This window comes from Macrobrachium rosenbergii, chromosome 58 (genome assembly GCF_040412425.1).
Source record: "Macrobrachium rosenbergii isolate ZJJX-2024 chromosome 58, ASM4041242v1, whole genome shotgun sequence".
NCBI classification, from domain to species: Eukaryota; Metazoa; Arthropoda; class Malacostraca; order Decapoda; family Palaemonidae; genus Macrobrachium; species Macrobrachium rosenbergii.
This window is the reverse complement of record NC_089798.1, coordinates 17662487-17675375: the sequence shown is the minus strand read 5'-3', so window position 1 is coordinate 17675375 and position 12889 is coordinate 17662487. Positions and strand designations below refer to the sequence as shown.

At 45.3% G+C, this 12889-nt stretch overlaps 1 pseudogene; it reads right to left on the bottom strand.

The window, feature by feature from the left end:
• Positions 1–12889, bottom strand: part of LOC136837153 (3'-5' RNA helicase YTHDC2-like) — a 1085270-nt pseudogene that overhangs the window by 217010 nt on the left and 855371 nt on the right.

The window sequence follows — 12889 nt, the reverse complement described above, 5'->3', positions numbered from 1 at the left end:
TCTCTGGAAAGGAAGCTGACACATCTAGTGGTCATAAAGACAACTGTCTTTAGTAAAAAAATAAATACTACAGGTGTAAATGGAAAAAATTTCTGTAACATACCATGAGGATGACTGTGAGGGTACAGTGGGCGTGGACGCTGACCTATACCTGAGGGCTGGATCAGGCTTAAAGCTTGCTCTTCTTGACTAAGAGCTGCTGCTACAACACGGACAACATCCTCATCCCCCTAATTTGGAATAGTTAGAATATGGCAACTAAGTTTAACATTATTTACATATTTTCATAAAACTTTGTACTATACATGGCAATACAGTATTAGGTATGTCAAACTTTATCAAAATTTAGTCAAATTCTCTACCATTATTTAATGAATGTTTTCATTATTACATTATATATATATATATAGATATATATATATATATATATATATATATATATATATATATATATATATATATATATATATATATATATATATATATATATATATTACAGTAGAACTCTCGGTCCTCACGCTAATTGTTCCAGAAGAAGTGTCGAGATTCGATTTTGTCAAATTCTGAGTTAATTTCTCCCATAAAAAATAACTGAAAATGGATTAATCCATTCCTGACCACCAGTCATTACCCCAACCTTGCCTTTTTATACAAAACTTTACACAAATTACAATTAAATAAGTTCAGAGTTGAATAACTTACCGTATCAGAAGCACTTTTTACATTTTTAAATGCTTACTGTATCAAAAAAACCGAGTGCCATAGGCTAGGCTAGGTAGCCTATAGGCACTACCAGAATGTACTGCAACAGGTACACATGAAAACCGTTGTTAATAATGATAACATTGAAAAGCAAGCCAGATTATCACATTAAATTAATAATACAGTATTTATAAGCTGAATTACTGTATGTCTGTTATCATAAAATTAAGAAAAATTTCCTAAATTACATCGGAACTCGGCAGCTTGTGGCAGATATGAACAAACCAGAGCCACCCTGGTGGTGTATCGCGGTACTAATTACATAAACATTCAATGTTTATGGGAAATTCCATACAGAGTCGACTGGAATAGTGTACAAAATCACTGTAAAACATCTTTCAGTAAATATTTACTGAAAGATGTTTTACAGTGATTACTGAAAGATGTTTTACAGTGATTTTGTACACTATTCCAGTAGACTCTGTATGAAATCTACCATAAGTATTGAATGTTTATGTAATTAGTACCGCAATGACTCACTACCAGGGCGGCGCTCTGGTTTGTTTATATCTGCCACAAGCTGCCGAGTTCGACGTAATTTAGAAATTTTTCTTAATTTTATGATAACAGACATACAGTAATTCGGCTTATAAATACTGTATAATTAATTTAATGTGATAATCTGGCTTGTTTTCAACAGCAGCAGCAGCAGCAGCATGTGTGGGCTTTAAATGCTTTTAAATAAGCATGGGAAGAACGCCACCAACAACGCCAACTAGCGGCAGCCGCCTCAAAACTCTTTTTTTCTACAAACATCAACATTCATGATTCATAGTACAGTTGAGGAATTCTAGTACAGTTGATATATATATATTATATATATATATATATATATATATATATATATATATATGCAAATTAGCAACTGAGCTTTCATAGTAGAAAAAAGCAGGCTCTGAAATTCTACAAATATAAAAATGTTTTGAATAAAAATGTGTATTTTTCCAAGGTACACCAGAGCCTTTTATAAAGGGTCATCATGCTGGAAAACAGTTGAAACTGGTAACAAAATGCTTAACAGGTGGGGATGGGGGATGAGTGGGGGAGTATCCTTCACTCACCAACCATCTCACCCACTTTTCCTTGGGCCACAGGGACTGAGTAGGGCAGCTGAGGTAGGACTAAATGTTAAAGGCTCTGGTTTGTATACCTAGGAAAAACACAATCTGCTATTAAAATTTTTTTAACTGTTCCTAAGGGAGTAACCATCACCTTTCAATAGGGAACACACTACTTAGGTGGGAAGTCAGTCCCATTCAACTGACTGGAACTGAGAACCACCACAGACTTGCCATGATCCCAGCTGCCTTGAAAGCAAGGGAGGTAATGACTCCTGAACCCCTTCTGGTCTAACAAAACTGTTGGCTAGAGTAGTAGGGCCCTGGACCTGAGCACCCCTTCTAAGGCAAGAAAGGGATACTTGAGTAAGGAACCATTTGAAGAACCATGATGTCTTTCACAAGAGACTTCATATTGGAAGGCAGTTTGGTCCTGGTAAAACCCAGAACTGGGAGCTCGGCTAAACTCTACCTAGGTCCCTCTTTCCCTTGTTATAAGAGAGAGGACAAGGGAGACACCTCCCAGTTATAAACCGGAAAAGGATGCCTGAAGCACAATCACCAGTATCCTGCCTGACTCTAGCTTGTACTTCAGCCCAGATGCTGCTCTCAAAGGAGGGGACAAGATGGAATGAAATCCAGCCATTTCGATTCCACCTCCAGGCCGACCCTAGTCTTAAGCACTTCTCACAACCTTGCCTAAAATGTAGCTCAGGTGACTACACAACATGTAGGACATCCATCACAGGTCCCAAAGAAAAAGTGTTCTACCTTAAGGTAGAATGGGGAACAGGGAGTCTGATATGTCACACTCACCCTCATTACTTGGAAACCTAAAAAGTTCAACTGAGCAATTAGGGACAGACCAATGCCCTTGACTTCAAGTTCCCCCCCTTTGTTAAAAGAGGGTTAAAAGTGACTTTTCCTTAGCGACATTCACAAGTTACAGTAGAAAAGACTCTTCAGCTTTGGCAGGAAACTCTTCTAGGCCACTCCAAAATCCAACCAAACTAGCAGGTGGAAGAGACCCTTCAGCCTTGGTAGGTAATCCTTCTAAGGGAAGGTTACTCTGAATACAAACCTTGTTCTCCAACCTTGGACTGTGCCAGTGCCATTGTCTTGTGTCCTTCCATGGTCTTGGGTTTGAGTTCCCTTGCTTCAGGGTACAATCTGGCATTTTTCATATTTTTTGTTCACTTTCCTCTTTTTTCAATAAGTGTGCATGACAGGCTGATGAGAAAGCAAAAGCTGCTTGGTGGATTATGAGAAGAGCCCCTTCTTCTTTACCAAATACCTTCCTTCTAGGCTTTTTATAATTTCTAAATCCATCCTGCCCGCCCTCCCCCAGTTGTTGTGGCAAACCTGGAGAGTTGCTTAATTGCTCTACATGGAGTGCTGGCTCCACCTCGTTAACCAGTTGCATCCCACCCTTTTTGCAATGACATATGGACAGGTTTATTTATACTGTTAATGAAATTTTTGTTCATAAGCTTTGTTCTACTTTTGATAACACAGCACTATATATGTGGAATGAACTGGCAAGACTTTGTTTACATGGGGGGGGGGGGGTTTAGGGGTGCTTTCTATCATCCGGGATTCTCTGTGGTTCGGCAGTGGCCTGGTCCTAAGGGTGGCGGTTGAAAGATTTCAGGCTGTGTATTAAAGATATCCGATAAATATTTCCTCCATGACCTGATTCTTCTATAAACTACTTTTTTATTTTTATTTTGCAGATATTTTGTTGTACAGAATTTTGAAAGTATCAATATCTAGTAATAATATAGTTATTTTCTGTAAATTTCCTTCTAATGTTGGTAATGTTTTATTAATTTTTTTGAATTTTTTATTCATATTATCAAACTGTCTCACTACTGAGAGTTTTATTTTTATTAATTCTGTAAGGTCATCAGACCACCATAGAACTTTGTGTTTTGTTGGATGAGATTTTGATTTTGGTATCACTTAATCAACAGCATTTTTAATGAAATCAACAAGAAATTTATTAGTTTTATTATGATCTTTTAAATACTCTAATGGTCGGATGTTCCTCGTGTGTAATTCATATTGCTCCCAATTTGCTTTATAAATGTTATACTGAGTGACATGTTTGGCAGGATTATTTTGTAATAATGAAATTAATACTGGGCAATGATCACAGGTGTACAAGTCATCAACTGTATTTAAATCTAATCTGTATACTATACTTGATGCATATAGAGTTAAGTCTACTGAGGAAAATATTCCCTGTGATTTTTAATAATACTGTTCATTTCATCATCATTCATTGGTACATTGTTTGCCAAATGTTAAAAAAAAAAAAAAAAAAGTTTTCACATAGGAAAAACCTGTTTTTGGTAGCCGCTGTGAGTCCTCAAAGGAGTTACTCTCTTTTGGTCCATAAAGGCTCCATAAGATAGACCAACTAACATCAAAGAATTCTCTTTTAGTTAGTCTCGGCCAGTATATTGCACGTTGACACTGATAGAATATAGGACTCAAGAGAGGAGGACTGTTTCTCATCTACAGCAACTACCATGGTTCCATTCCTATAGTCAACCTGCAAAATGTGGCAACAGTGCATCTTACGGGGTTGCCATTTTGTTAACCACATATTGGTGCAGGACTCAGACTTCATTGCTCTATTTAATGTCTATGCAGATAATTATTAACCAAACCCCATGCCTTTTCTGTCAGGGAAAGTGGGTGGGTTTGAGGACCACAGTGGCTATCAAAAAGGGATTTTGACAAAGGAAAAATCTATTTCTGAGGGAGGCCCCGTGTCACCCGGTGAAATTCCATACTAACACGAATTTCTAGGTAAAATATTGCTAGGTATACCAGAGAAAAAGAGCTTTCAGGAATGCTGGAGTTAAACCCAGATCAGCGTCTTCCATAATGGAGACGTCGGTATAACCAAGGGTGAGTGAAAGGATCACAACCACAGAGCCACACTCAAAGACATCCCCATGTCAAAACCCCGGAAAGAGTAGTGAGCCGTTTCCAGCCCCACGCTCATCCGCCCCGCCAGGCCGGCGACTCCAGCGCCATCTACACTCATTCCAGATTAGCACCACCCCCAGGCTTGGCATGTGCAGGTGGGGGGGGGGGGGCAAAACCAGCCTCTGGGAGGGTCACCGGGTGACACAGGGCCTCCCTCAGAAATAGATTTTTCCTTTGTCAAAATCCCTTTTCTGAGTCCAGCCCCATGTCAGCCGGTGAAATAGTGACAGAGAATCATGCCAAGACTGCAAAACTACAGAAAAAAGTCAAGGTGATCTGAACAAAAAAAAACAGGCTATGAAAAATAGATTTAATTAAAATATCTCTCCACAGGAAAATAAGATTAGTAATAGGTAAGTACATTAATATAACCTTAAGAGTAAAGTACAAAAACAGGCACACAATGTAAATACAGGTGGAGTAAGGTACATCCAATAATATAAAATTACAAACGAGTAAATATAAACTTATACTTAAGAACAAAGAGAGACATTTACAATATGAGAAATTTATGAGGTACATGGAGCAAAATAAAAACAGCCCAGTACCCCTAGGACAATCCAAATTCACAGCATGTCAATATACAATAACCAAGAAAGATAATATTAAGGGCAATAATAACATCCATTATGAGGAGCAAGGCAGTGAGGCATGACTGATCCAGAAGGGCAGGCAGAGAAATAAATGAGGCAGGCGGGGGGGGAAAGGATAAGGATTAAGGATAATTAAGGTGGGGAAATGACACTCCCCACAGCCACTGCAGAAAATTTTAGGGGCTGAGTGATTTTAAATAATGGCGTTTAAACACTAGAGGTGATTTCCATCCCATTATACTTGTAAGTTCAGCAAAATCCATATTATGAAAATAATTAGTGGAGGTAGCTACCGCACGGATAACATGAACCTTAGGGACTGAATCCGGGTTGGCTTGTTTAATAAAATACAGAATTTGCTGCCTTATAGCATTCAACGAAAGAGTTCCACCTTTCTCCCTGATAAAAAGAGGACCCGACTTACACTGTGGAGTTCTTAGTAGGTAAGACTTTAAGGTATAGACTGGGCATAAGGACTGGTCCTGTGGAAGAGGCACCACCTTCCAAGGGGACCACCTGTCCTGAGGGTCTTCATTTTTAGCTAAAAATCTATGATCAGGGGAAAGGAGGACTTCTCCGGACGGGAGGAAATTAACAAAATCATCACCCCTAGTGAGAGCCGATAGCTCTGAAATTCTGGCACCTGAAGCCAAGCTAATCAGAAATAAGGTTTTCCTTAACAGATCCATATAAGAGCAATGTGAGTTGTCAATCTCAGATGCCAACTTAAGAACATCATTGAGGAACCACGTAACAGAATGTGGGCGTGTTACAGGTCTCAAACGAGCACATGCTCTAGGGATAGATGAAAAGTAAGAATCTGTAAGGTCAATTTAAAACCATACAAAAATACCTTCTTCAAGGCTGACTTAGCTGTAGTAATAGTGGCCAGGGCAAGGCCTTTTCAAACAATGATCTAAAGAAGGTAACCGCTAGGTTAGTAGTCATAGTTTGAGCTTCAGATGCCTTCAAAAAGGATGCTAATTTCTTGACTGCTGAATCATATTGTCTGAGAGTAGAATCTCTCTTATCCGATTCTAAAAACAGTGTGTTAACGGGTCAATGTTTGCTCCCTTTTGAGCAGCGAACTTACAAAGTCCATAAAACTAGGGCATTCTGAATTCTTAGGAGGCTGACACAGTCTTGGTTTGTACTACTTGGGTCAATCTGGGATTGGGAATCTGATGACACCGCAACTTGAGTTCCTGAAGCAGAGGGAACCAGTTGCTCTTCGGCCAATAGGGGGCTATCAGAGCCAGTTGACCTTTGAATGACCTGAGTTTGTGCAGTACTTTCAATAACATGTTTACTGGGGGGAAATAAGTAGATCTTCTCCCAATTGTTCCAGTCTATGGTCATTGCGTCCGTGGCATAACCTTGAGGGTCCAGGTTCGGGGCCACATAACAGGGATGCTTGTAGTTGCTCTCCGTCGCGAACAGATCCACTCGAGTCCCGGAACCCAGCGCAAATCCAATTGAATGACTCTCCGTCCAGAGACCATTCCGTCTCCAACGGAGTGGTTCTGGACAGGAATCCGCCACCACGTTCCGCACTTCGCTAGGTGGGTGGCTGACAGATGCCAGCCGTGCTTCTTCGCCAGGAGAAGATAGCTACCATCACCTGGTTTACGCGACCTGATTTGGAGCCGCCCCTGTTGATGCAATGAACCACCACGGCGCTGTCCAACACCAGCCTGATGTGAATCCAGCTGGGGGGGCGGATTTTCTTTAAAGTTAGAAATACCGCCATAGCTTCCAAGGTGTTTATATGGAACTGTTGAAACACTGTAGACCATGTTCCTTGTACTTTTTGTTTTGGCGAATACCCTCCCCAGCTGCTTAATGAGGCGTCTGTGTGAATTACCAGCGCCGGAGGAGGGAATTGAAGCGGGACTGACTTTGACAGGCCGCTGACTGTGGACCAAGGCTGCAGCCTCGCCTTCAAAATTCATGGGATGGAAGAGACCCTGTCTCTGAGCCTGACATTGGCTCGTCTCCGCCACACTCTGTTTATGTCTTTTAATTTCGCTTTTAAGAGCAGGTCCGTCACTGAGGCAAACTGAAGGGAACCGAGGATTCTCTGTTGGGACTGGCGGGATGCTGCTTTGTCCTTCAGAAATTTTCTGGTAACGAAGGCTATCTCCTTCCGTTTGGACGGTGGGAGGGATAGCGTGTACAAGGACAGGTCCCACTGGAGACCCAGCCACTGAAACCGGGACTCCGGAGTCAGGCGGGACTTCTCCCTGTTCAGCCGAAAGCCTAACGACTCCAGGAACTTGATGACTATGGCCGTAGCCTTCCAGCACTCTTGAACTGTTGGAGCCCAGATTATCCAATCGCCCAGGTACGCTGCTAGAGATCCTGGGACCGGAGCTGCTGAACCACTGCTTCCGCCAGCTTTGTAAATATCCTGGGGCTATATTGAGACTGAAAGGCATGACCCTGAAGGAGTAGGCTTGCTTCTCGAGTCTGAAAACCCAGGAAGGAGAGAAGTTCGCGCAACCGGGGCGTGATAGTAAGCGTCTGAAAGATCGATAGAGGTGGTGACGGCTCCACGCGGAAGTAGAGTCCGTACCTGAGCTACCGTAAGCATGCGAAATTTGTCGCATTTTATATAAAGATTTAGACGCGACAGATCCAGAATCACTCTTTGCTGACCGGAGTCTTTCTTTAGGACAGTGAACAACCTGCCTTTGAAATTTGAGGTGCCTTACTTTCTTTATTGCTCGCTTGTTGAGCAGTTCCGCCACATAGTCCTGTAGGACTCTGGAGGGGTTGGTAAAAAACCTGATCAGGGAGGGGATCCTTGATCCAGCTCCAACCCAGACCTTTGGACACAATGCTGTGTGCCCAAGGACTGAAGGACCACTGGTCTCTGAACCAGTAAAGGCGACCACCTACCTGACTGGTTCTCAGTGGGAGGAAGCGGGTTTGCTTCCTCTGCCACGTCCAGGTTTTCCTCTTGGGGCGGAGCCAGGTTTGCCTCTGTAAGGGGCCTGACCTCTTCCCCCTTGCGCTCCTATTAAGGCCGTGAAAGAACCCACGGCCCTCATAGGTAGGGTTGTACGGTGAGGGAGACGTGCAGGTGCAGCAGGGATTGGGCTGGTTGGACCAGCACGTATTGTTGGGGATGAGCCTTGAGGTGGAGGGCTGGGCCACCGCCGAGACCGGGACAGCTTGGACGACCGTCTGATGATGAGGCCTTTTATGACGCCTAAAGCGTTTACCAGACTTGGTCCGGGAGCCGTCAGATTCCGGGGTTTTCCGCTTGTAGGCGGAGATACCCCAACGAGAGCGAAGACTCAGATTGGCTTTGGTAGCCTCGTTCAAAACACTGGCTACGTCATCATCCGGGAAGAGATTCGCGCCCCAGACAGAGCTCTTCATGAGCTTGTTAGGCTCATGACGAATGGTGGCATCAGCAAAAATGAACTTTCTGCACTCTAATTTCGCCACCATAAAATCATACAGGTCTGACTGAAACCCTGCTAACAGGGATTTAGCCAGAACCTGGAAGAAGGGCTCCTCTGCGCAGGAGACGGCAGTCGCTTCTGTCAGGCAGAGGGAGTTCAAGGACCGGCCCAACCGAGACCGAGCCTCAAACTCTGCCTTTAGCAAAGCTTCCGGGAGCTTGGGAAGCTGTTCGCTAAATTGTGAAGACGCACAGTGAGCGTCCAACTTACCCACAGTAAAGGTGGACGGGGCATCTTTCCAAAACTCCTCACCCCCTGGGAATACCAGGGATGTGGAGTCTGTCTCCCTCAATTGAGGCAAAGGATTACCCTCAAAGCAAGCCCGAGCCGTAGCCAGAGCGACTCTGTTAATGCAGGGAGTGGGCACTTATCACCTAATGAAAACATGGTGTAGTTGCCCTTGAATGGAGTCAGTTTAGTATTCTCTGCCTGCCACTCCGTGAAGAGTGCGTAGGGAGAGTAGCTGAGCCTGGTCCCTCAGAAAGATCACTGTCTCTCTAGGGACCTTGTCTGAGCGTACCCAGGCTTCCTCCATCAGCCTAACGAAGCCTGGGTAAGGGGGCAGGAGATCGGGAGGGAAGAACTCCAACTCCTCCAGACGTCTCGTGCCAAGACCCTCAATTGTCAGAGTGTCTTCGTGCCAAATGGCACGAAGAGCAAAACGCCATGGGTTCCCGACATCGAAGGGAGGGAGATCAGCCGTATCTGGAATCTCATACTGTGGATCGGCCCGCCGGAGCGAGCCATACCCGCCAGTAGAGTATCGTGGCTGTGAAGCTTTTCCGTGATTTTGGAAAGCTTCGACTCTACCTCCGCCGAGAACCTCTTGAGTAAAGAATTGGCAAACGCCTCAGGGTCAAAGGCAGGCTGGCGAGGAGGGCTTGGTTTTGGTGCCCTCTTACTCGCTCCTTTGCCCGAGGTTCCTGGTTTGCTCCCGGAGGCCACAGGTACAGAAACCTTAGCCTTGACGGGGAAAGGAGATGCTTTCCTGGAAGACAAGGACTTGAAGCCCTTCGCCTTCCATGAAGTCTTCAGTTTCAACAGGGACAGCTGATGGAGCCCTGTCACCCATGATGGAAGACTTACCAAACCCTGTAAAGGAAGAACCAGAGGATGATGGGGAATCAAAAAGGGCGCCCGCCCCCGCAACCTCACTTACCTCACTACCTACCACTTGGTCCGGCTCCGTATTCATTGGCTCCAGGTCCAAGTCCAAGGCGGCGACGTCCTCCGAAACCTCCGCATACAAGATGTCTTCTTGGGGTGGCTGGGTCGTGTCCCGGATCTGCTGAATGATGGGGGTGGCCAACTCCGCTGGAACAGCAGCAGCAACCCGGGCGCCGGGGTAAAGCAGGTCTCGTAGGCTTGCGTCGAGGACGTACGGTTTCCCCGACGGTATGTTCCTTCCAAACCCAGCCACCCAGGCGCGGAGAGATTCAAGAGATTCTTTCTTAGAGGACTCGTCCGCCTGAAAGAGAGCAGGCAATCAGGACTAACATGCTGTAATATAAAAGCAATGATTACAATATGAGCACCTATTAGACTGAAGAAACGTGGGGAACGAAAGGCGATATTTTACAGACTCGTCCTGGATGCTACTGCATAAGGCGAAGCAGACCTCACAGCCATCAGGGTGCCAAACGATGAGATCGTCCAGCCGGACCGCACAACCAGCGTGGGTCCGCACACCACATGCCCGTAGGGTTGATGGAGAATGAAGTGCACCCTGGCTCCTCACAACGCACAGTCTGTAAGTGTAAAAGTACATGAACCTACCACTCTAAGAAACCTAAAGTAGGTAGGCCCGGTATTTCAACCTACTACCGGAGGACTCGGCGGGAAGAAAAACCTCATCAGAGACGGGTCCACCAAACAATAAATTAAACAGCGGTAAGCAAGCTGCTCCCCGACCACCGGAATACTCTGGCGGAACGAGAGCTGAGTCAACAGGGCCCTACCACAAGGGATGCCGGGCAATAAAAACGACGGCGGAACCCTAGGGCAGGACAATCGGACCCCAAAATAATAATATAGTGTGTAATGGCGGAGGAGAAGCTCGCTCCGCCAGTGGATATGCATATAGAATACAGAGATGGTAACGGAACTGGTAACAAGGCAAATAAACATTACATTCCGGAGACCGGAGACACCTATCACCGAGAGCCCAAACCTCCCGCTAGAGAAACAGTAGGAGGGTGAGGCTACCAACATCACAAGGCCACTTTTAATAAGGGCCGGAGTAGGCGCCAATCAACCCAACTAAGGCAAACTCAAACGGAAAGAGGTTGAGAATCTAAAATAAGAATGTTCGAAACCCGCTCAATCCTAGGAGAGCAGGTTAACTAAACATTCAGTCAGCGCAGCGCCACCGGGACTTGCTCTGGGAGGGAACGAATCCCTCCACCAGGAAAGCCCCAAACTCGGAGAAAACACAGCTGGCCACCCGCACGAGAATAGGCAAGAGCTGGCCTGGGGTGGGAGGGGAGGGGAGCGAAGGGTTGGTGGGGCAGGGATGGGGAGTAGGCTAGGCAAGTAAAAACAGGAGACAAGGGAAGACGCTTCACCCGCCGACTGCAATCACGCGCCACGCCAAGAATTAATACTAGCCGTGGAAGGACAAGCCTACCCCAAATGAGAGGAGAAGGAGATAGCGACCAAGGCCTCAACACGCCGACTCCCACCTAGTCATAGCCTAAGGTCAGCACCCGTGCTCAGGCATAGCCTAGGCTAACGGGGAGGGACAAGGAAGCGGGGAGGAAATAACAGGGAGAGAAATTTTCCGTGCAGAAACCAACCAGGGCCAAAAGAAAAGGTGGGAGAATGCCATAACAGCATAGAGGAGACACACCCACAGAAACTCTACCCCTCCGTGGAGAAGGGGGAGGACAATGGGGTCTCACTCTACCACCCAAACAACGGCCCATGGAAGAAACAGCAACAGAAACTCCTCAACCTGAGGGTCCACCCCACACCTAACCTAACGAGGAGCGGGAGGCCAAGGAAGCAAAAATACGAGCCTAACTAGACATGGACAGGCAAGGGGGCCCACACAACAAAATACCAGATAAATCACCATCACAAATATACATAACCCAGGAATATTTGTGCTCGTGCAAGGCGATAGCCTAACCTAGAGGAGCAACAGGATAAACAATAAATCTAAGCTGACGCTCCCCCGCATGTAATTCAAGGCAACAAAACACTGACAGCACCAGCACGACACACTAAAATGATAAATAAGCTAAAACTGTCAAGGAACACATCCCGGTGGAAGAATCCTGGCGGAAATGACGGGAACTAATAGAGGAAACCCGACATGTGGATCAGTAAAACATTATAAGAAACACCGATATAACCGCCCAGGAAACACCACCAGGATGAAACCAGGGGATAATGATAAGTAATATAACGACAAGGAGAAAGCCCAAACAGAACAAGCTGGATGGGTGAATCTAAATAAATCGACATGGCTGGCTAGGGATGCCACGGCGCCATAACAACAATCACATATAATATGAAAATACGGACTGACCCAGCCACACTTATCATAAAAACCCACAATAAGATGGTACTTAACTTGGTGATGGAAAAGTTGCTGGAAGACATGCTGGCAAAAGGCAAAAATCGCCCAAAGACAAAAAGCACAAAATCCTGGGATCACGAAAATTCACGAAATAGAAAATGGAATGAGTGTAGATGGCGCTGGAGTCGCCGGCCTGGCGGGCGGATGAGCGTAGGGGCTGGAACGGCTCACTACTCTTTCCGGGGTTTTGACATGGGGATGTCTTTCGAGTAAGGCTCTGTGGTTGTGATCCTTTCACTCACCCTTGGTTATACCGACGTCTCCATTATGGAAGACGCCGATCTGGGGGTAGTAACTCCAGCATTCCTGAAAGCTCTTTTTTCTCTGGTATACCTAGCAATATTTTACCTAGAAATTCGTGTTAGTATGGAATTTCACCGGCTGACACGGGGCTGGACTCAGAAAATAGGTTCTTCCTAC